This window comes from Chinchilla lanigera, unplaced genomic scaffold (assembly GCF_000276665.1).
Source record: "Chinchilla lanigera isolate Chin_1 unplaced genomic scaffold, ChiLan1.0 scaffold00070, whole genome shotgun sequence".
NCBI classification, from domain to species: domain Eukaryota; kingdom Metazoa; phylum Chordata; class Mammalia; order Rodentia; family Chinchillidae; genus Chinchilla; species Chinchilla lanigera.
This window is the reverse complement of record NW_004955471.1, coordinates 4478139-4501383: the sequence shown is the minus strand read 5'-3', so window position 1 is coordinate 4501383 and position 23245 is coordinate 4478139. Positions and strand designations below refer to the sequence as shown.

The window sequence follows — 23245 nt, the reverse complement described above, 5'->3', positions numbered from 1 at the left end:
TCTTTGTGATAGGTCTAGTGCAATTGGGGTTTTATTCATGAATTCTTTGCCTACACCAATACCTTCAAGAGTTTTGCCTATTCTATCTTCCAGCAGATTTCATGTTTCTGGTTTAATATTTAGATATTTGATCCTTTTTAAATGTAGTTTAGTACATGGTGAGAGGTATGAGTCCAGTTTTAATCTTTGGCATGTGCAGAGCCAGTTTTTTCAGCACTATTTATTAAAGAGGCTATCTTTCTCCCAGTGAATGTGTTTGGCCCCTTTGTCAATGATAAGGTCACTGAATATGTCTGGAGTTGTTTCTGCATCTTCTAAACTGTTCCATTGATCTTAAGATTTTTTTTTTTTGCCAGTACCATGTTGTTTTATCACAGTAGCTTTACAATATAATTTCAAGTTCTGTAACCTGTTATTGCTCCTAACTATTTTTTCCACACTGAGGAACAACTCTCCTTGCGTATCTCTCCTTAACCCTGCCTCAGCTGGAGGCTGAATATATGAATTATCTATTAGTTTACAGTCATTTCCATTAGGCATTGCCCCAGACTGCTAGAAGAAGCAAATTCTAGAAGCAGTACAAAATAATAGGAAAATTACAAAAATTGCTTTTTTATGGGAAGTAACAAGGAAATCAGTAATAGTGGAGCACTTAAAGAAACAATTCATAATGTATGAGAACCAACTAGAAAAGTAGGTGACATTAGAAACTTCATTCAGGTTCACTATTATTTTGATGATTAGATTTAGATAGTAAAACCGTTATACCTAGTGTATGTTAAAAATCTACAGAGTATAGGAAATTTTTAAAAATTGACATGAATTTGAAATAGAAGAGCAGAACTTGTACAAATAAAAAAAATTTTTTAATTATTAAAAAGTATAGTGCCAGTGGATATACTGGAGAGCATATTGAATACATGAGAAGAGATAACTAGTAAAGTTGTAGAAAAATTAGAAGAAATTAATTTAAAATTCAACATAGAACAATGAGTAACAAGATATAGAATAGAAAGTAAAAATGATATTATGAAAATTCATGATGAAATCTAACATGTGCAAAGAATACCTTTCCATTTTCTGAAATCCTTTTTAATCTCTTTTTGCAGAGTTCTGTAATTTTCACTGTATAAATCTTTTACTTCATTAGATTGACTCCTAAGTATTTCATTTTTTTATGCTATTGTGAAAGGTGTTGTTTCCCCAATTTCTCTCTCAGTGTGTTGTTGTTTGTGTACAGAAATGCTATGGATTTTTGAGTGTTGACATTGTATCCAGCTAGGCTACTGAATTTCGTTATTAAATCTAGAATTCTTGGTGAAGTTTTGGGGGTCTTCTATGAAGACAACAATATGCAATGTAACAACCATCATTGAATTCCTACTATCTTGTTTAGTGAAGCTCTGTATCATTTCTAGTTTTTTAAAATAATTTCTTATTCTCTTTAGTTGTTTGATCAATCTTGCATTTATACATCTGGTAATCTGAGCAAATTTGTTGATGATAACAATATGTAATATAACAACCATTGTTCATTTCTTATCATCTTGTTTTGAAATTCTGTATCTTTTTATTGTTTTTGTGTTTGGTACTATTTTGTTATTGTTTTTTTTCTCTTTAAAATAAAAAGGAAAAGAAATCTAACATTCCTGTGATCAAAGTTCAATCGGGAAAGAATATTCTCTTTCTTGTGTATGACAAAAGCAGTATCTGAAGAGACAACAGCTAAGAATATTTCAAAACTGGTCAAAGACATCTACTTTTTGTTTGTTTGTTTGTTTTTTCTGGTACCAGGAATCGAACTCACGACCTTGTGCTTGCCAGGCAGGCTCTGCCGCTGAGCTAGCTCCCCAGCCCTGACATCTACTTTTAGATTCAAGAGGCCAAATGAATACTAAATTGGAGTAGTAAAAATAGATGCACTTTAAATCATAATGAAGATGAAGAAAAATCATTCTGTTTTTATTTTTCATTCCTTTATTTCCCCTTCATATTTACCCTCCCTTCTCCCCTTGATCCCCTACCCCGTGTCTATAAATTCTGCCTTTGTGTTTTCTATCATCTTTCTTTTGTTTTACTTGTTTAGTTTCTTGTGTAAGAGAAACCATTGATATTTAAGTTGTGTCTGACTTATTTCACTTAACATGTCATTTTCCTGCAGATGACATGATTTCATTCTTCTTCATGGCTAAAAAACATTACCTATCATCTATCTACCTATCTATCTATCTATCTATCTATCTATCTATTTATCTATCTATCATCTATCTAATCTATCTATATCTATGTCATCCTCCATTTTCTTTATCCTTTCATCTGTTGATGTGCACCCAGGTGTTTCTAGAACTTAACTATTGTGAGTTATTCTTCTATAAACATGGGCATGCGTGTATCATTGTGGTATGATGCATTTAACTCTTTCAGGAGAGGTACAGCTGGATCAAATGCAGTTGCTATTCTTAGTTTTTGAAGAATCTTTAGAATGATTTCGCAGTGGCTGTACTAAGAACATGACACTCAGAGCTCTAGTTCCTCATTTTTACTGTTCCTTTTTTTCCACTGAGGGACAGAAATTCTACCAACTGCTACAATGACCCATCATTTTTTGATATCTAGCTAAATGTTGCATCCCCTTTAAAGCTATTATTGTACTTCCTCTAATGGAGTTGCTTTTCCCCAAGTGATCTGTCAGTTTAAATCTATTTTATCACTTCCCATGATGGGGCAGTGAATTTTCTTTATTTACTTTTCCTCATGAGACTGTGTAGTTCTTAAGCTCAAGGCTATGTCTTGTTCACCTTGTATTCTCAACACTCAGCACATGTCTGACACATAGTAAGCATTCAGCATTTAACTATACTAGTAAATATGAAATAAATTTCTCTGACACTGAAGACAATAAATCTATGTGTGAAGTGATACGTTAGATGTTATAATTAGTTTGACTTTTAGAATAGCATTTTTATTATTTTTATATCTAGTAGGCATTGCTTGCTTGAGTATAGCTGTCATATGTAACATTTTGATTTAACAAAATTAAAGTAAATAAAAATGGAAGTAAAGTCAACACTAATTTGTAGACTGCTGATAGTCAATATTAGTGTTTTAGAGCATAAACCACTCTAAGGCTATTTTGAATTCTGCAAATTAAAAAATGATGGTTTTTCTCTTTTTTTTTTTTTTTTCCGGTACCAGGAATCAAACTCATGACCTCGCACTTGCCAGGCAGGCGCTGTGCCACTGAGCTAAATCCCCAGCCCAGTTTTTTTTCTTATATGGCAAAGTACAATACAAATTTTATGAACTAGAAGACATAGTGTATTCCTAACTGTGTTTTTAAATCTATTTTATATCTGTGGAGAAGTATTCAGTATTACGTCTTAACTAATAGGGAAGCCAAAGTCAGTCATTCTTTGAATTTAATATCCTGGAACAATATTCTAGTGTTATCTAAACTGTACTTTAAGCCAATGAAAAGCTCTGCTGTCTTTGGATGGGTGAGCTTTGAAGGAGTTCCAGATTTTCCTGTGCAGTCCATGAGATAAGTTTATAGTTTGGATGGATGAAGGCAATAACTGTTGAGATCACAGAGTATCCCTGCTTTTCTGAAGGGGGAAATACTTATGTCATTCCTGAATGCTCTGCAAGAGGTAAAATATTTCATTGCTTTTAAGCTGGAATTAATTTATAGCAACTATTCAAAGAATATATTCTATTATACACCAATGGGTATAAAAATGAATTTCCTGTTTTATGGCTTCTCATTTTTATCAGTTTATGCTAAGGTATGTCCCCTGTGAAATACATGGATGTATAAACATGCAGTGTTTCTTTCAAGCATTTCATACATATGAATCATTGACCATGAGGTAGTGAAACTGCAGTGTCAAAATATACCACAGTTCTGTTTCTTTAAAAATTATGCCATGGTGATTTGACTTGAAAGTTTACAGGGGCCCAGCAGTTCTTCAACGTGCCATTTATTAAATGTCATACTAATTACCTGTATCATAAGTTTTATAAAGCAAATCTCTGTGAGGACTTCTGAAAATTTTTTTCCTCTGTTCATTGTCTAGTATGTTTCTTCTTGAGTACACAGACTGAGAAGCTAGTGTTACCCACACACAAACAATATATTAATTTATTTGATTGGTTAACTTATTGATAATGACTCTGACTCAATCTTTAGGATGCAAAAAGCAAGAGTTTCCTTCTTAATCTGCTTTTTTAAAAAACATGATTTCCTTAACAGGTTCACAATCCCTTTTATACCCAAGGTAGTTTCTCTGACATACGTTTTAAAAATTGGGATTAATAATTCATAGCCATGGTACATTGTGCTGTATAATACTTTGTAAGTTTATCTGACTTAAGGAACAGAAACCTAAAGAATGAAAATAAGGTTAATTATTTTTTTCTGGTTTTCTAGTTTTTGGCTTGAATTTCTCTGCAGGGAAAAATTTTGTAGGGAAATATATTGGAAAAATATTAAAGTGACTGTTCCTTTCTCTTAAAAAATGAGAACATTTATTCCTACTTACCAAAAAGGGAAAATGTACAGACTAAAAATATATATTACTTATACTTTTTATGATTTTAAATGCCCCTTATTTTCATCTTATTGTGTTTTCCTGAAATGAACCTGTACAGCATGGAGTTTTAAATGGTATAGGCAATTTTTAAGTTTTCTGAGACTGCATAATTAAAAACAAATGAGGCATATTCTATATCCAAATTAAAGCAGTGTCTCAGCCCGTCTGTAGTACTTTCAGCTTTAAGCTATTGTAAACTAAGAGTCCATCATTTATTCTAAGCATTTGTGCAGACATATGTTTTTATTTCTATTGGATTAATATCTGAATGTAGAATCGCTATATCATAGCACAAATTTGTGTTTACCCGAAAAACTAAAGTTTTTCCAAGTGGTGGCACCAATTCACGCTTTCGTTGTGATGTGTGAGAGAGCATTGCGTTGCTCCGCAGCCCCTCCCACATCTCACGCTGGGAGTCGCTTTCCTTTTATTGATTTTAGAGGGGTTATTTCACTGGATTTCAGTTTGTGTTTCTCTTCCCGATGTGTAAGTACTGGTTTCTTTCTCACATGCTATTTTCCATTTGCCTATCTTTTCTTTGTGAAGAATCTGTGTCTTTTGCTCATATTAAAAATTGGATGATTTTTCTTTTCATTGCTGAGTTATGGGGGTGAGTCTCTATATATTCCATTTAAGTCTTTTGCCATGTGTTGCATTTACCTACAGTCTATAGCTTGCGTAGTTTTTTTTTTTTTTCTGTTCTTATGGGCAGAGGCATTTCTTTGTTGGTTTTCTGTTTGTTTGTTCGTTTTTCTTTTTAAAGAGGATAAAAAACAATAACAAAAGAACAACAACATAAATAGAAACAAAACAAAGCAAAAACAATAAAATGGCACAGGATTTCAAAACAAAATGATAGGAGTCAGCAGTGGCTGTTATATTACATATTGTTATCTTCAACGAAGTTGCTCAGATTACAAGATGTAAGAATGCAAGACTGACCAAACAATTAAAGAGAATAAAAAATAATAAAATAAATTACAAATAATACAGAACTTCACTAAACAAGATGGTAGGAATTTACCAATGGTTGTTATGTTGCATATTGTTGTCTTCAAATTAGTTGTTCAGATTACCAGATATAAGCATGCAAAATTGCTTAAAAAATTAAACATTAACAGTTCCTTTCAATAAACCATTAAACGTCAGCAATACAATTATTACAGTTATCCTCCTACATACATAAATATAGATATATAGATATAGGTATAGATGCATTTCTTTCTTTCTTTCTTTCTTTCTTTCTTTCTTTCTTTCTTTCTTTCTTTCTTTCCTTCTTTCTTTCTCTTTCTTTTTCTCCTTTCCCTCATCCTAGTTGTTCCTTCTTTTGAGCAATTTCTTTCCCTTTCATCATATCTATTGTACATTTTGGTTTTTATTTACTCTTTCAGGTTCTTACACTAGGGAGACAATATGATGTTTACACATATGGATCTGATTTATTTCACTTATGCGTATGGTCTCTAGTTGCATCCATTTACCTATAAAAGCCTCCAGTTTATCTTTTTTATAGCTGAATAATACTCCATTGTATAAAAAAATCCAGCTTTTTAATCCATTCCTCAGTTGATGGGCATTTGGCTTGCTTCCAAGATTTAGCTATGACAAATTGTGCTGCTATAAACATGTGTGCATGTATATGGCTGTGATATGATGTTTTTGAATGTTTCGAAGCTAGTACCTTTACCTATGAAAAGGGAGCATGGCTCAAATTCCTTTTCCCATGCCTTTAGTTAAAATATATCTGGTCAGCATCACTGCTTGTCTTTGTAATCAGAAGGTCTAGCAGATATATGCTACATATTTGTTGGATGTATTTGATAATGTTTTCCAAAACATTACCCAGAAGGGGAATATCTGGGTTAAGTGGGACTTCTAATCCTAGTTTTGTGAGGAATCTTCATCATTTTTTTTGTGGTTGTTGTTTTTTTTTGAGACAAGGTCTTGCTTTGTAGTGCAAACTTGCCTTGAACTCGCTTATGTATCCCTGGGTGGCCTCGAAATCATGGTGATACTCCTGCCTCAGCCTCCCAGGTGGTAGAGGCATTATTTTTTATGAAGTGCATTTAAAAAAATTTTAAAACATTACCACTTGGATTTTGTTTTGTATAAGAAATGGTCTTTACCTTTCTCAAGGTTGTGGAGGCCTACTTTTTTTTCTGTTAGCTTTGTTGTTTTAGCTTTTATATTTCTCCTATGATCCATCTAAAATTGATTTAAGATGAAATGATTTGTCAGAGATCTTTTTGTCTCTATTGAGTCACTTTATTAAATCCGCCTTTGATGTTATATGCACAGATATAATTCAGAACTTTATGTTCTATTTCATCGGTCTGCATACATATCCTTTTGCTAGTATCATGTTATCATAATACAGTAGCCTTGGGGTAAGTTCTAAGGTCATGTCATGACTCCAATTTTTTTTAATTTTGCTTTTTTAAGTTGTTTTAACTATTCTTATTTTTCTCCAAGTAAATGTTTAAGTTTTGTTAATTTCCAGAAAAAAACCCTAATGTGATCTTAATTGAGATTTCTCTGAATCTACATATCAATAAAGTGGTACTTTGATTAATGAACTTAATTCTTTCAATGATTCTGGTTGCAAGCGAAACTGATTGCAAACTGAAGCAAATTTCCCCATGAGGTCTACATTGAACCTAAAGATTGAATTTGATTCAGTTCACTGCCAGTTTGGTTTGTGAAGAGAATCATGGAAAGAATTAAGTTCATGATCTCAGGTACCAAAGTATATAGAATACCAATCTTAAAATTAAATCTTTAATCCATGAGTATAGTGTGTTTCCTTATTTATTTAGTTTTTCTTTAATCACTCAGGAATGTTTTGCATTTTGATTGTTAAAGCTCTTACGTGCTCTTTGTTAAATCCACCCGTGATACTTGGAAGTTTTGAAATTATTACAAGTGATACTGATACTCAGCTCCTTTTTCTATTTTTTTATTTTTTATTTTTTTTTCCAGTACCAGGAATTGAACTCATGACCTCACGCTTGCCAGGCAAGTGCTGTGCTGCTGAGCTAAATCCCCAGGCCTCAGCTCCTTTTTCTAAATGTTAATCCTACCAATATATTGACCTTTAAGCCAACTTAGTGCATTGTAATATTGGTAAATTATTTTATTACTTCTGAATTCATTAGGATTTTCTATATATATAGTCATACCATCTATGCAAATGAAAAAATTTTATTTTATTCTCTCCAACTTTTATCACAATCTTGGTTTATTGAACTGGTAGAAACAAATGAAAGACCTCATAAATATAGCAAAGGACCATGAAAAAGTGATCCAACAGCTGATATACAATGCAAAAAAACTAATATAAGATTAATTAGAATCAGTGAAGAATCAGAGGATAGCATAAAGGGACACAAAATCATGGGAAAGAACTTTGATACCGAGAAGTGAAGCATATAGTACTCCAAATAGTCATGATTAGAAAAAAAACTTACACCAAGGTATATAAAAGTCAAGCTTCTAGAAATTAAACCAAAAAAGATACCCAGAATGTTAAAAGCTGCTAGAAAAAGGAAACAAATCATGCATTAAGGAAAACTCACCAGAATCACAGCAGAGTTCTCAACACAAACCCTTAAGTCAAGGAGAGCTTGGAGTGAAGTATTTCAATCCCTAAAAGAGAACAACTTCCAATCAAGGTTGATATAATCTGCAAAACTATCATTCAAAATTGATGGAGAAACAGGATACTTTCATAATAAAGAAGACCTGAAGAAATTCATGAACACCAAACCAGCATTCCAAAACTTTCTGAAATACATTCTAGGAAAAGAAAACAATTCTAAGACTCTCAATAAAATGAATCCACAAGGTAAGGCAAGCAATTATACAATTTTTAGTATATGTGCTGCCAAAGCAATCAAGCAAGCAATTAAACAAAAGTGAAAGAAAGCAAACCAATAACAAGAAAATAATCTGACAAGGATAAGTCAGTCCCTATCAGTTATAATAACCATTGATGTGAATGGTCTCAATTTACCAATCAAGAGAAACAGATTGACAGAATAGATCAAGAAACAAATTGAACAATATACTGCATACAAGAAACACAATTAACTCAAAAAGAAATTCATAGACTGAAAATACAAGGATGGAAAACAATACTCCATGTAACAGGAACCCAGAAAAAGCAGGAGTAGCTCTATTCTATTTGAAGACAATATGGATTTCAAGTCAAGACATCCAAGAAACAAAGAAGTTGACTACATATTTGTTAAAGGAACAATCCAAGAAGAAGTGGTAACAATCATAAATATGTATAGCAACAAATAGTTCACACCCTACTGTATAAAACAAACACTAATGTTTATGAAAAATTAGATAAGCAGTAATAGAATTGTAATGTGGAACCTCAGTACCCCACAGTCATAAATAGGTCAATAAGATAAAAAATCAACAAAGACATATTGGAGCTGAACCAAACCTTTGAATAGATGGACTTAGATATCTATAGTGTTTCACCCCAAAAAACCCAGAATATATGTTCCTCTCACAGGACTTTCTCAAGCAGAGACTAGGTACTATCTCACAGAACATTCTTAGGTAAATACAAAGAGTTGAATTTACCCCATTTTTATTATCAGATAGCAATATAATGAAATTGGAAATAGTGGCAAAAGAAACCACAAAAACTACATAAACACATGGAAGTTCAATTACACCTTCTTGAACAACCAGAAGAAATTAGACAGCTTCTATAATTGGAAGACAATGCCAGTGTAAAATACTAGAATTTAGGAGACACAATAAAAATATTTTCATGAGGGAAATTTATATTGGTGAATTCCAATATAAATTTCCAAGAAAAACTGACTGAGCTCAAATATATAACCTAATGTTGAATCTCAAGCTTCTAGAAAAAAAGAGCAAGTTAAACCCAAAGCACATACGGGGCACAAATTAATGCAATTTAGACTAAGAGACCAACACAAAGAATTGGTGAACCAAAGAGTTGGTTCTTTGAAACATTTCATAAAATAAACAAACTCTTAGCCAACCTTATCAATAAAAGGAAAGAAAAAACTCAAATCCATGTAAATAGGAATGAAAAGGATAGTATCACAATGGATCCTGCGGAAAAGAAGAAGATCATCAGTACCTACCTTAAGAACCTGTACTCTAAGATGGAAAACTCAGAAGAAGTGGATAGATTCCTACATATGTGTGAAATTACCAAAACTGAATCAAGAAGATATAAAATATTTTTATGAGACATATTACAAAGAATCAACAACTGGGATCACATTAAAATAAAAAGCTTTTACACAGCAAGAGAAACCACCAGCAGAATGATAGGACAACCCATAGAAGGGGAAAAATTTTACCAGCTACTCCTAGACAAAGGTCTGATATCTATAATATATAAAGCACTCAGAAAAAAAAACAACAAAAATAAGACCCTCCAAATCAGAAGACCAGTCCAAAAAGGTATAGACATTTCACTCTGAAATGAGTTGACATTTCTCAGATGAAGAAGTACAAACAACAAATAAATATATGAAAAGTTGTTCAACATCACCAGTCATTTGTGAAATGCAAATTAAACAACACCAAGATTCTAGCTCACGCCAGACAGAATGACTACGGTGAGACTGTGGGGAAACAGGACCCTTCTCCATTGCTGGTTGGCGTATAAAGTGGTATAACCAGTATGGAAATCAATATGCGGCTTCCTCAAAAATCTAAAATTACAGGTTCCATTTGACGCAGCTGTTCCCCTTCTAGATATTTTCCCCAAGAAGTTAAAAACATCATACTACAGTAATATATGCATATCCATGTTTATAGCAGCACATTCATAGTAGCTAAATCTTGGAAATGGCCCAATACTCATCAACAGATGAATGGCTAAAGATAATGTGGTATTTATATACAGTGGAGTACTACTCTGCCATAAAGAATAAACTTGAGTCATATTTAGGTAAATGGATGCACCTTAAAGCCATAACCTTAAGTGAAAGTAATCAGATATATAAGTTTAAATATCATATTATTTCTCATGTGAGAGACTCAAAGGGGTAAATAAGGAGCATTTTGAAGGATAGACATTGGGAAGTAGGAAGAACATGCTCCAATGGAAAGGGGAGCGAGGGAGGTGGAAAAAGAAGGGAACGAAAGAAAAAGAAAAAAGAGAACACAGAACAAAAATGGAAACAAAACTTTTGTAAATGAGGAGGGGAAGAAGAGTTGAAGATAGGGGAGGGAAATGGGGAAAAAAAGAGTTAAGATCTATCATTTACACTACAAATTACCTATGATGCATGTGATCAATATGGGAATATATACTAATAAAAATAAAGTTAGAAAAGAAACAATGATTACAGACATCTTGTCCTATTTTAAATCTGGTGCAAGACGTTTGTTTACTAACATGTGTGATGTAAGTTCTAGGCTTTGTCATAACCATGTGTCAGGACAGGGAAGGTTCCTTTGATTCCCAATTTACTGTAAAAATCCTTAATATAAAACTTGTAATGGTTTTACAAATATATTATGTTTATTAAAACATTTTAATGCATCTATTTGAAAGATAATTTACTTTTCTCTCATTTGGTTACCATGGTGAATTATATTGACTAATTTTCATATGTAAAGAGAACCTTCCATTCTTGGCTTACACCTAATTGGTCCCAGTATAGTATGCTTTGTATATTTTGGTGGATTTGCTTTGGTAGTATTTGAGTAAGTATTTCCTATTTATATTCATCAAGAACATTGTTTATAATCTTTTCGGGGGTATTATTTGTGTCTGGTTTTGCTATCAGGATTTTAACTGCCTTGTAAAGTGAGTTGGCTTTTCTGTGTCTGCCTTTGCTGCAGTTTTAGCCCGAAATCAGTATAGAGCAAGGCCATCAGTGGCTTTCTGGATTCTTCATGCTAGCAGCAAATTACAGTCTTGCACTTTTGCAGTATCTACAAGGCAGATAGACTTCAGGTTCTCATGTTCTAACTCCAAACCAAGGAAGGACCTGCACATCTCCATCTCAGAAGTGGTTCCTCTCAGCGCCAGCTGCAGTCTTTGTCATCAGCCTTCAGTGGAAGCCCTGCATAACAGCAGAAGTGTAGATGCAAATGTCTTGCACATCTAAGGCTTCTGCGGATTCCCTATCACAAGTCTGGTCACAGTTGGACTTCAAAGATGTATCAGTGTGAGCTGTTTTCTTGTTGTCTTCCTTTAAAGTGGTCATTTCTTTCTCTGTGATCTGTCCAGTGTAAGATAATTTTGGATTTTTGCTCTCTCTCTGGAGTTGCTTACCAAGCATACATTACAGTTTTTGTCAGGTTGTATGTCATTTCAATTTTGAAGGCAAAAGAATGTTGGTTAAAGATTTTCTGTTAACTTTTCAAGACAAGTATAACAATACAAAGCACTACATTTGGTCTGAGGCATATAAATAAAGTTAAGACATCAGCCATGTCTGAGTCTGTGGCTTAGTTAGAATATAAGAAAGCACCACCCACAATATCAGGCAATGGTTTCTATTCTGTCCCGATGGTGGAGACTGGGTATTCTCAGCCTCTAAATATTCATGTTTGTGTATTGTGATCAGTGAGTTAATCACAAGGCATATTTTCCTTAATACTGAAAAGAAAAAAATCTGAGAATTATTTAACTTTTTAATAATTAAAGTGGACCTAGGATTATCTTTGTAATCATACAGTTACAAATCTTTGAATTCCAGTGTGCTTTCATGAGAGGAGAGAAAAGGGTAGTGCTTTTCCATTTCAGCATTGAAAATTACATTGTGGGCAGGTGGCGATCAGGAAGAATGTGTCAGAGGTGGAGAACATAGACAAATGTGTGGAGATAGGACTTGGTTTTCAGGTAAGAGTAAATTAGTAAGAGGAAAGGGTCATATATGGATGTAACAGTTAGCAAAACTGGTAAACTGGACTGAGGAATGAAACTAATCTTATCCTCAACTCTTAAAATTCCTACTAACGTAATTCATATTGTTTCTCTAAAGAACCAAATTTTGCTGAAATTGATCTGGTGGTGCATAGGAGGAGGAAGACAGCATCTGTGAAATATCTTATTAGCACAGTCAATTTTCAATTATTAGCAATACCAGAAACAGAATCCACATGGCTACCTGAGCTCCATAGACGACATCAAAAACTTTAATACGTAGAATTTTCACCATCCTTCCGGGACTTATGTCTTTTACTTTGCATTTATAGCACATAAAAATATGGATTTATGCTTTATCACTGCTTTTCATCTAATGAAAGAACTGAAAAGGATAGATAAAAAGTACCCAATCCTTAAGCCAAATAATTCTAAATATTGATAATAAAGGAAATTCTTGCCTTAACTCATTTCATTGATCTTACTTTGTACATTCATGTGTTATATTTGTTATAGGTTTATAGATGTATTTTTGAATACAAAGACGGTACATGCACAAAATTTTAATTTAATTCTCTCTAGTAATATGTTTGCAATTTAGTTAGGTTTCCATCAACCACATATCATTTATACTTTATAAGGCAACAAGTTAGTTGTTTATTATTTCTAGAAGAGTGAAAAAGAATAGGATAAAATATTTAGTATGAACATACCGACATAAGCAGAGCTAAAATCCTGTTCTGCAATTATCTTCTTTTTTAACCATAATCTTTTCTTCTCTTAAATGTGTTGCTTTAATGAGCTTTCAGTTAAGATAAAGATACATTAAAGACAGATGGAAATAACAAATTTAATTTTTCTAAGGGGATTAGATTTGTACTTTTCCAAAATGATCAGCTCATTCCACATTTTGCACAAGAATTCTAGTTTATGCATAACCTGCAAATAAATAAAATAGCAGAGACTGGAGGCCAAATATTTTTTAGATAGTGGTATTTTCTAAAGCTTTACCATTCTTTCACATTATAAAACAAACACATCATCATAGAGCTTCTAGAAAGCTTAAGTGTTCATTAAGTCATGTTCTTTGCAAAGCACATACAAATTGCTTGTAGTAACTGAACATATTTTGGAAGGCTTTATTGAAAACTGCCTCCTTATCCCATGGTGATTCCAAGTTCCAGATGTCACAGTGTTGGGATGATCTGTCAGTTTCAGAAGAGAATTGGAGAAGTTGCTTAACCTTTCAGCTAACATAGCCTGCATCTGCTGGTTCTCTTAGCATTTAGAAACTGTTATAAGACATTTCATCGGATTGTTTCTGTGTGATGCAGACACCATATTGGGCAGAGTGGGAGCAAGCATGCCCATGTGCCTACCCCTTCATGGCCCACTCATATGTTTATCTCAGGTTCAAGGACTGTTTCCTCATCTCAGCATTCAAATTGAGCTCAGACTGCAAGACTGGTTCACAAACCATGGTTTAGTTCCAGTGCCACCAATATGGGAAGAAACAATTAAGACAAATTTCCTCAAAAGGGACTGCATATGAGTCAGGAATTTAAGGCTTCATCAACACTGCAATCAGCACATTCAGAATTAAAAGAGGTAATAGATTATAGAAGACATTCAAATCAGATGCTATTACTTTTAACATTTTGGTACGTTTTGTTTACACTTTTTTTTTGTTTTTATATTGTAAAACACTTCATAAACATAACTCTTATTGTTGAAAGCAATCAAATGCTCGATATTCTGAAGTTTATTCAGACAATTTCCTATTACCTGAACATTACCACTATTTCCAGTTTTATTTTTGGGCCAGGGTCCCAAAGATTACCATCAGGTTTGGGGCTAGAACTGCCAGGTTTGAGCATATATTTGCGAACATGGATAAGATTTATTAGAGTAAAAATGACAAAGTAAAGCCAGCAAAAGGAAAAGATACATGGGAAAAAGGCCTGAGAAAACCAGGACCAAATTTCCAATATTCCTCTCCCAGAGAGGTCACACAGGATGCATTTAATTCCTCCAGAAATGAATCATATTAACTTAAATGGGGTGCTACATTCCTGAGAAGTGAATCAGAAATTCAGCACAAAAGAGTTTTACTGGGGCCTAGTTACATAAGTACCCTCTGCTTAGCATGTACCAACAGTTCAGATTTCTGGTAGGAAAACAGGTATGCGGCATAAACCATAGTGTTTATACAAGCAATTAGTATGATAGCTTTATCATCTAGTAAAAGTTTTTCTTTGTCAGTGTAGGGAAGTATATTTACCTCCCAACTTCCCAGACAGCAGCCACGGGTCAACATAGCAAACAGATCTTGCTGAGAATAGCAGTCTGATGCTTGCTGGTTAATTCTTTTCTGCTTATTTATTTAAAATAGTGCAGTACACACCTTTGTTAATCTTTAGTCACATTTCAGATTATGCCCCTTATGAAAAATTCCTACAAATTAGTACTGTACAAAGGACAAACATTTAGAAGACTTTTGTTGCTGACACATTACTTTCCTAAAAGTCTGTTTACATTTTCATTTTATCTGGGAAATATGAATTTGGACATCAAAATGTTGACTGAAAGTTTTAAGAGGCACATGGTCCAAATGAAAATATATAATAAACTTAGAAGAATATATCTTTTTAAAAATTGAAATTTTATAGGATATAAAACTAATTTTTGGTTGTTGGGAGGGGTGTTACAGGTTTTTTAGAGGGTGAACTGCTAAGAAAACATCACATTGAAATATCAACTACTTTTCCCCAGGCCTTCTATTTTTTTTTTTTGTTTGTGTGTTTGCCTAAAAACTAGTAATTTCACTGTTACCTATAAAATATGTATCATGTAGTTCACTTTAAACTGACTTTGTTAAAAATTATCGTTGCGTATTGTGTTCAGGGGGTTGGTACAGGGCTAAGCAATGCCCTGGATGCAGTTCCAGTCCTGAATATTGCTGTTTGCTGTGCACAAGTGCTGTGCTTGCCCTAGTGCTTCCTGGAAAGATGACAAGCAAGCTGCCACCTAAGAGGTGTTTTTAGATTACAAACTCAAATAGCAGCCCCTGCACTGAAGGAGTAAATCTCTGACAGACTTGGTATCTGGAACTTGCTTTTCATATTAGCAGTCTTCACTCCCTAAGTCCAGACCTGAGTTTTCTAACGCTACCCTGACACAGCAGGCTGGAAATGGAATGTGACTGCTGACTCTTAAAGATGCCATAGTCCACGTCCCACCTTTCCCCACTAAAGCGGTTATGTCACTGAAGGCAAATGTGAAGAAGATGTTTATTTTGGTATGTTTCTTTTAAAAGAAGCTTAAAGAAATTCTATATATCCCCTCACAAGAGCCAATTGTTTGCTTTAGAAAAAGTAAAATTTAGGTCTTACCCATAACGTTGGGTGAAATAAATGAAACAAGTTTAAATATGACATGGTTTATCTTATATGAGAAATCCAGAATATAAAGAGCAAAATAAATGATAGATAATATGAAACAGGGAGGTAGATCTTTGGCCAAAGGAAGGGGACCAAGAGATGGAGGGAGAGAGATGGAAAGAGAGAAGGGGATAGAAAAAGAATCCAGGTGTGTTATGCACATGAATAACTTTCCACGAAGAATGTTATCATTATATATGGCAAACATGTACTAATAAAAAATACCACTGGAAAAAAATTTGTTCTCATTCTAATACTTCCTGTCTTGGTTACTTTTCTCTCCTTGCTGAGACAAAATACCCAATACCCAAAATGAAGGAAGGAAAGGTTTATTTAGCTTACAGTTTGTGGAGGTTTCAGTCCATACTTGGCTGGCTCTAAGGCAGAAGATAGCAAAGCAACAAGAGCAAAGGGGGGAATGGCAGCTGAACAGCAAAGCAGCCAGAGCAAACCGGCAGAATGCAGGCAAGCGGCCTCTTTTTCTCCCTTATATTGTAAGCAGGCTACCCCCACCTAAGGGGCGTGTAGCTCTCACATAATCTCCATGCCCTCCTCTTCCATAGGCTCAGGGTGTAGACAAAGTAAGTATCCTGGCTTCCTGCTGAGTCACTTGGCCAAACCTCTAGACTCCCCAAGTTGACACAATGTATCAACCATAACACTTCCCTAGAGGTAAACATTCCTAAAGCTCTATACTACTGTCCCTAGCCCTTAATTTAAATTTATTTTGCCTGTGCTTTTGGCTGCAAAATATATTTTTATTTTCTTTAAAGGTGCAATTAGTTTTGATTAACTGCAGAAAATTTGGATAATACAAACTCTATCACTAAAAAAGACAGTCATCTAATTTTCAGTACTCAGGGGTCATTATTGTTCCACTTGGGTGTGTCTTCCTATCGTCTGTTTTCCAGATATATATTTTTCTTAGTTCAATTATGCAATATCATCTAAACACTCAGAGACTCCCCCATAAGACAACAAGCTTTGTGAAGGGTAATGCCATGATTCAGGTCACTCAGCTTGAGTGTTGAAAGGGAGAAAAATCTTTTTTCAAATTCTGTGAAAGTGAATATAATTTGAACTCACTCACGGTTCCTTATTGTTCTACTCTTACTTATTAGGTTTCTGAGCATATGTTCCAAACCAAATAAAATGTTTAACCATTGTAAGTGTATGACAGAACACACTTCTTACTGTTTTTTTGATAGTTATGGAACAAGATCCCATTTGAAAGTTCAGTTTATGTTTACCATGAGTGAGTTCAAGTTATACTACAGGAAACAAAGGGTTTGGTCTTTAGGAAAGTATAATATGTAGAGAAAAAACTAAGTTAGAACCAGGCAGGACCAACTGTTAAGTCCAAATGACAGAGTTCATGTAACTACTATCCCATAGGAACAATGTGCAATGGTTATGGGAAGGAACTTGGAATTTTTTACTACACTTTTTTTGTCCTTGCTTTTGATTCACGTCTTGGCATTGAGATAAATGTTTGTTTATCCAAACACAGTTCCTACAACTTTGTCTGTAACTCTGTATTGTTTGTATTGTTCTTATGCTATTTGTAAATGGATGTCTGTTTGTTAATATGTTTTCCTTTTTATTTTTAAAATAAATTAAAAATTTAAAAAACAAACAAAAGGCATTTCTCCCAATATTTTAAGATGTTAGTTTGAGAATTTTTTTTTCTTGGCCTTCATATCATTCAAGATGATTTGAGAATAAAATTTTTGCTTCATAATTTTTCTTTATTTAAAAAATTCTACTGGCTTATTATTTATTGTTTTCTTTTTGCTGTTTTGTAAAAGAAATTTGAAAACACATGAGTTTCAAAACTCTGAAGATTATTTTCCTTGATATGAAATGATTCTTTATTCATATAATTTAATTTCTGCTACTTAGTTTTGAAGAATGTGATAGTCTGTTTTAATTATCCCACCCAGACATAATAAAACTCAATACCCAGAAGATTCAGATCTTTTTGCAACTCAGGAAATAATTAAGTAGTGTGCCTTCTATATTTTAATTGTTCTGGTTTTATCTTTGACAATGGGTTTGATTCCTTTGGTAGATATTTATTTTAATGTCCCTTTAAAAATTGTAATCTCATAATTCTCATCTTGGCTACTTTTCTTCTGTACTCTAGGTGAGTTTGCCAAATGTTGTCATTTGGTATTATGTTGTCATATACACCCCTACTACCTCAAGTGCATTTTAATTCTGCCATTCCATTTTTTATTTCTTTCTGTTTTTTTGCCTTTTAAAAGTGATAATTTCCATTTCTATTTCCCTCACAATTATTACTGTCTTAATTTATTTCCTGTTTAAAGTTTTGGCATGTTATAATGAGAATGTCAAACATTTAGAAAGGTTTTTCTAACAGAGTTCTTTTAGTCTTATATTCATTTACTAAGTTTTTAGAAGTGCAGATTTTATTAGTTTCCTGTGGTTGCTATAACAAATTTGCATCATTCATAAATCGTGCATCATCTAGTATCTTTTAAATCCAGAATAGCAATCTCAGGTTTGCGATGTTAATTCTTTTCTGAATAATTTATTCCTGTTTGTAACACCTCAGATATTTTCTCGCATAATTCTAGAGGCCAGACATTTGAAGCCAATTTCATTGGAGTAAGCCAAGCTGTCTGCAGGACTGGTTCCTTCTTGAAACTCTAGGAAAGAATCTATTTCCTTTCCTTTCCAGATTTTGATGCCACCTGCATTCCTTGGCTTCTGACCTCTTCCTCACATCACTCACTCATGGTTGCCTCCATCACTGCACCATTTTCCTCTTCTGTTTTCTAATCTCCCTCAGCCTTTGTTTTGTAAGGATACTTCTGAGTATACATACAGCCAATGTAGAAAAACCCAGACAATCTCCTCTTTTAGGACCTTTAATTCTATCATATCTGAAAGGTCTCTTTTGCCATATAAGGTAATTTTTACAGATTCCAAGGATTAAGATGTGGACATCTTAGGAGCCAGATGTTTGGTCAACCACAGGGAGCTTCTTTTCCCTTGTATTGCAGCCAGGTAGCCATCAATTTCAGATAGACCTGGGTTCACAAAGCATCATATCCACTGTCTGAACTTGGGCAAGTCACCTAATATGCTTTCTCCTCTGTAAACTGAGGACAACATCAGCGTTCATGTCTTAGAGTTATCGTGTGGAGAGATCAGATAATGTGTATGAAGTATTTAGCAATCTGAGTTTCAATACCTCATAACTAGCATTACTGCAGACTGCAGTTTGTTTACTTTGCCCTGAATAAGGGGAAATAGCTTTATGCAAAGTGGTGATTTTAAACGGAGAGAATTTGTGGATTTTTCCTCAGCTCTGCTCCATGTTTACTTGAGTATGTTGGTTAACCTTTTCTAGTCCTATAATTGATAAGGCGATGTCTCAATACCCTGTTGTCTGCCCAGTTCCCAGTAACCCGCATTGATCTGGAACACATTGGGTCTTCTGAAGTGGAACCTTTCCTATTCCACTTCTTTATTCTTAATTATTGTTAGCTATTTAGTACAGGAATAATTGTAATCTCTACTATGCATTGTTATCAAGACTAGCCCATCCCAACCTTCGTACAGAGCTCTTTCTTACCATAGGAGTATATCAGATCCTTCTGTTAAAGTCAGGACTACATTGTTTCCTATTTGTCTTGGAGTTGTAGAGTTCAAGTGGATTGTGCTGAATGAGGCCAGGGACAGAGAAACAGCCTTCCACCAAGGAATTTTTTGTGCTCTTATTTTCTTATATTTTTTTCCTTGGGAGGTAATAAGCCTCTTTCAATCATCCGTCAGATTGGAAGAGGGGTTTATGTTATTATGTAAAGGTTTTCTTCAGTTCACTTCCATTATCCTAATTAAAGGAAATTTTCTTATCATCTGTAAGTTGGTGAATGGTTAGATTCCATCTTGTGACCCTGAAATTTTTAATTTTTCTCTTATTTTTATAGTGTTTCAGTGGAAGTATCATAGGGCTGTCTCACAGGTGAAGTTAACAAGCCATGTGGGACTAGGAGTAATTACTCCTTTTGAACACATTTAAAATCACTATTAGCTTGAAAGTACCTGCCACATTTGCTAAAATCCTTGGCAATTCAGAAAAACATTATGCAACAGTGATGCTCTTGTGCTGGATAATATACTCTCCTATCAGAATGAAGTTTCTACATTTTTTCTAACTCTTGATAAATTTATCATGATGCTGAGTATTTTCTCTCGATCTTCAAATCACTGATCCTATCCGATGGCCAAAAAAAGATGGTCTATCTTATTTGCTGTTTCTTGGCTTACACCTAAATAAGGGTTAAATAGAACGTTGCTCAAAAGCTTAATCCATATTTCAAAGGTGTTTTACAGCAATGAAACAGGAGCCATGATTATTCAGTGGCGTTCAGGAGACCAGGTGACATAAGTTAGCCTGCTGAACCTGCCTGGGCTCAGAACATGAAAACATGGTACCTTGGTGTGCTGAGTACTTTGGTTTGGAGGAAACTTGGAGACTGCAGAGGCAGGAAAAGTTATCTCTCATCTTCCTCTGCCCGCCTTTTGTTCCTGAAGGAGGTCATAGAAACTAAAATTTCTTTCCTTTGAAATAAACCATAAAATTTAGAAAGGTCACTCTGACCTCATCCTTTCTCCCCTGGAAATAATCACAAGATAGATGGCCTGCCTTGGACTTGGAAGCATAGAACAATCTGCAGAGACAGTCTTTGGTCAGTCCACCTGCCTCGGTTTATGACCATTGGCCTGTACCCCCCTTGTATCCAATTATATTTCTGTGTTCTTCATCACATGTAAGCATAAAAATACATATTTTTTCCATTGGCCTTTGGGTCTTCATGTCTGAAGGTCCCTGTGTGACATACATCTTTGATAAATGAATTTCTTTCGCTTTTATTAATCAGTCTTTGGATCTGTGTGTCAGCCATGAACGTTGCAATGGATGAGGAAATGGTGTTACTTTTTCTCCCCTACTAAGTCTTTATTTTTGTTTAATCCTTTTGGAAACAGCTCACTTATACAAATGAAAGAAGGTAGTCTAGGTGAGTAGAATACACACTTTCTTCATTGTTGTACTATAAATTAACATACATGAATTGGTTTAAACGGACATTTCAGTCATTTATTCTAAAATTTAAAAAAAGGAAAACAGATGAAATTCAGCTACCCGGAAAGCTTCTGAGGTTTGATTATTCAAATGATTAAGATGCTATTTGTCAACTCTAGTTTACCATCCCTTTTAATTATATAGATAATCAAACTAAGAACTGCTAATTCTGTCTCCTAACTATTAATTGTTTGTAATTACCTACAGATTAAAACTGCATGTGCAATTAACTCTGAGAATTAATTGATACAAGGGGATTGATAAAAGGAAAGCAGAATGAACTTGGCACAAAAGAAGCTCTGGGGACTGGAGACGGCTGAACCCGGTGGTGTCTTTTGTTTTGTCGTGTCCTAATAAAGATGCATTACGCTTTCTTTGAGACTTCCTTAGGCTGTCTTGGAGGCAGTTGAATACACTAGTTCTTAACAGCGTTTGGTTTCCTGGTTGATTGAAACAGTATATCTGAAGTTTGAATTTCTATTGTCTCTTGCCAATATTTAGACGAATTGAACAAATCTGTCATTTGTGGTACGGAGGAAATGTATGTCATTACAGAAATTATAGAGTAGCGTGAATGTTCTTTTTCTTTTTAACTAGCTAAGACTCTTTTTACCTTTCTTTTCTTCTTTGCTCCTTCCCTGGTAAGAATATACCTGTGTATATAGAATCTTCTCAGTTTTCTGTGAGTCATTCGAGTAATTTAAATTGCTGAAGTAACTATACTCATTAGGTTTTAGAACTATCTTCCACCTGTGTAAATAACTGGCACATTGTTATCTACATTAATCTGAATACATATGGAAAATAAATAAAAGCCACCTCCAACTGAAAGGCATTTAGAAAACATTACGGTTATAAATGTCAAAATGATATTAGAAAGCAAGGAAAGAAGGTCTGTTGAAAAATTTCTGGTCCTGGAGAGAAGCAGAATTTTAGATCTATTTTAAAGGCTTTTCTGTTCTTTCATATATTTGTCAGTTGTAGTGCGTAGGATTTTTCACTTTTACAGTTTTGCTGGTTGGCCTTTCAGTCAGTACCAAAGTAGTGCTTGGGTCTGGGGGATCACGTACACACATGCTTGGGGGAAAGCATTGTATTTTGCTTTATGGAGAATACAAGTTGAAGACGTATAATTAAGGCTATGTATGACAAGGAGATAGAATACAGCAAAGTAGCATGAGCTTGTGGTATAATAATATTTTTATAAAGAGTCTGTAATAAGTATTGAGGAAATGTAGTCAGGAAGATAACACTGTGAGCAGTCATTTAATAAAAACTATTTTTCAGTGTTCGAGAATAACTGCTATTTAATTGACTCCTTGTTAAACCAATGTAACTATTTTAGTTTCTTTCCAATTCTTAGTATTGCATTTTCCCAGCTATTTAAATCTAACACTATTTTATTCTGTCCTGCTGGCTGACAAGTAGGACTACCAACGTTTTTATTTTCTCACCCACCAGCATGCGGCCTGTTCTTGTTCCCATGAGCACTTGCCTGCACATGCATCTGGAATTGAGAATCTACTTTTCCTTGGCATTGTCTGTGAAGGCCGTTGACTCTGGGAAGGTTGTGTGAAGATTTAGTTTGAAATATGACCTTGATTTTCTTCGAACTCTGAGCGTGTAACTTTCGACCGACTTAGTGGCGTAAACTTGAATTTGTTGCGTGTCACCTTGTGGGCTTGTCTTCTGAGGAGGGAGTCATTAGCATACATCAGGGTGTGAATGATTACCTTCAGGGCTTTACTGGAGGCTTTACGGCTTTCTGAAGTGGAAAAGTTATAGCTATATTTTCTAGTGTGATACCTATATACCGGAAAAAATAATGCATGGTCTTCTTGACCGCCTGAGCCTGTTTTGTGGGTAAACAAGATAAAATATCTGGAAATGCTGTGGACTCTGTTGTAAAAATAAGTTGTATAGCTTTGTGTTCTGCAGTGATCAGGAAGATCCCTGCTTTGCCTGTGAGATTTAACCTCTTGAGAGCAATTCTTAGACTGTTTACGTAGCTACTTTACTCACATTACTAATGAATCAGAAACACAGAACCATGCCAGGTAAGACACTGTCCTTGCCCCTGAAGAGTTTACTAATTTACAAGGCAGATTGGAGAGAGAAGCACAACTATCTAAAATATGTGAGAATGCTTATTGTGGAAGTACATTAAGGGAAGTAGGGGTGTCAGGCATAACGCTTGTGAGTTGGATAATGCTTT

At 34.4% G+C, this 23245-nt stretch overlaps 1 protein-coding gene across 6 annotated transcripts in view; it reads left to right on the top strand.

Annotated features, from left to right (window-relative positions):
* The window catches only part of LOC102018715, a 395385-nt gene that overhangs the window by 144346 nt on the left and 227794 nt on the right, over positions 1 to 23245 (top strand). The gene's annotated exons all lie outside the window — the stretch shown is intronic.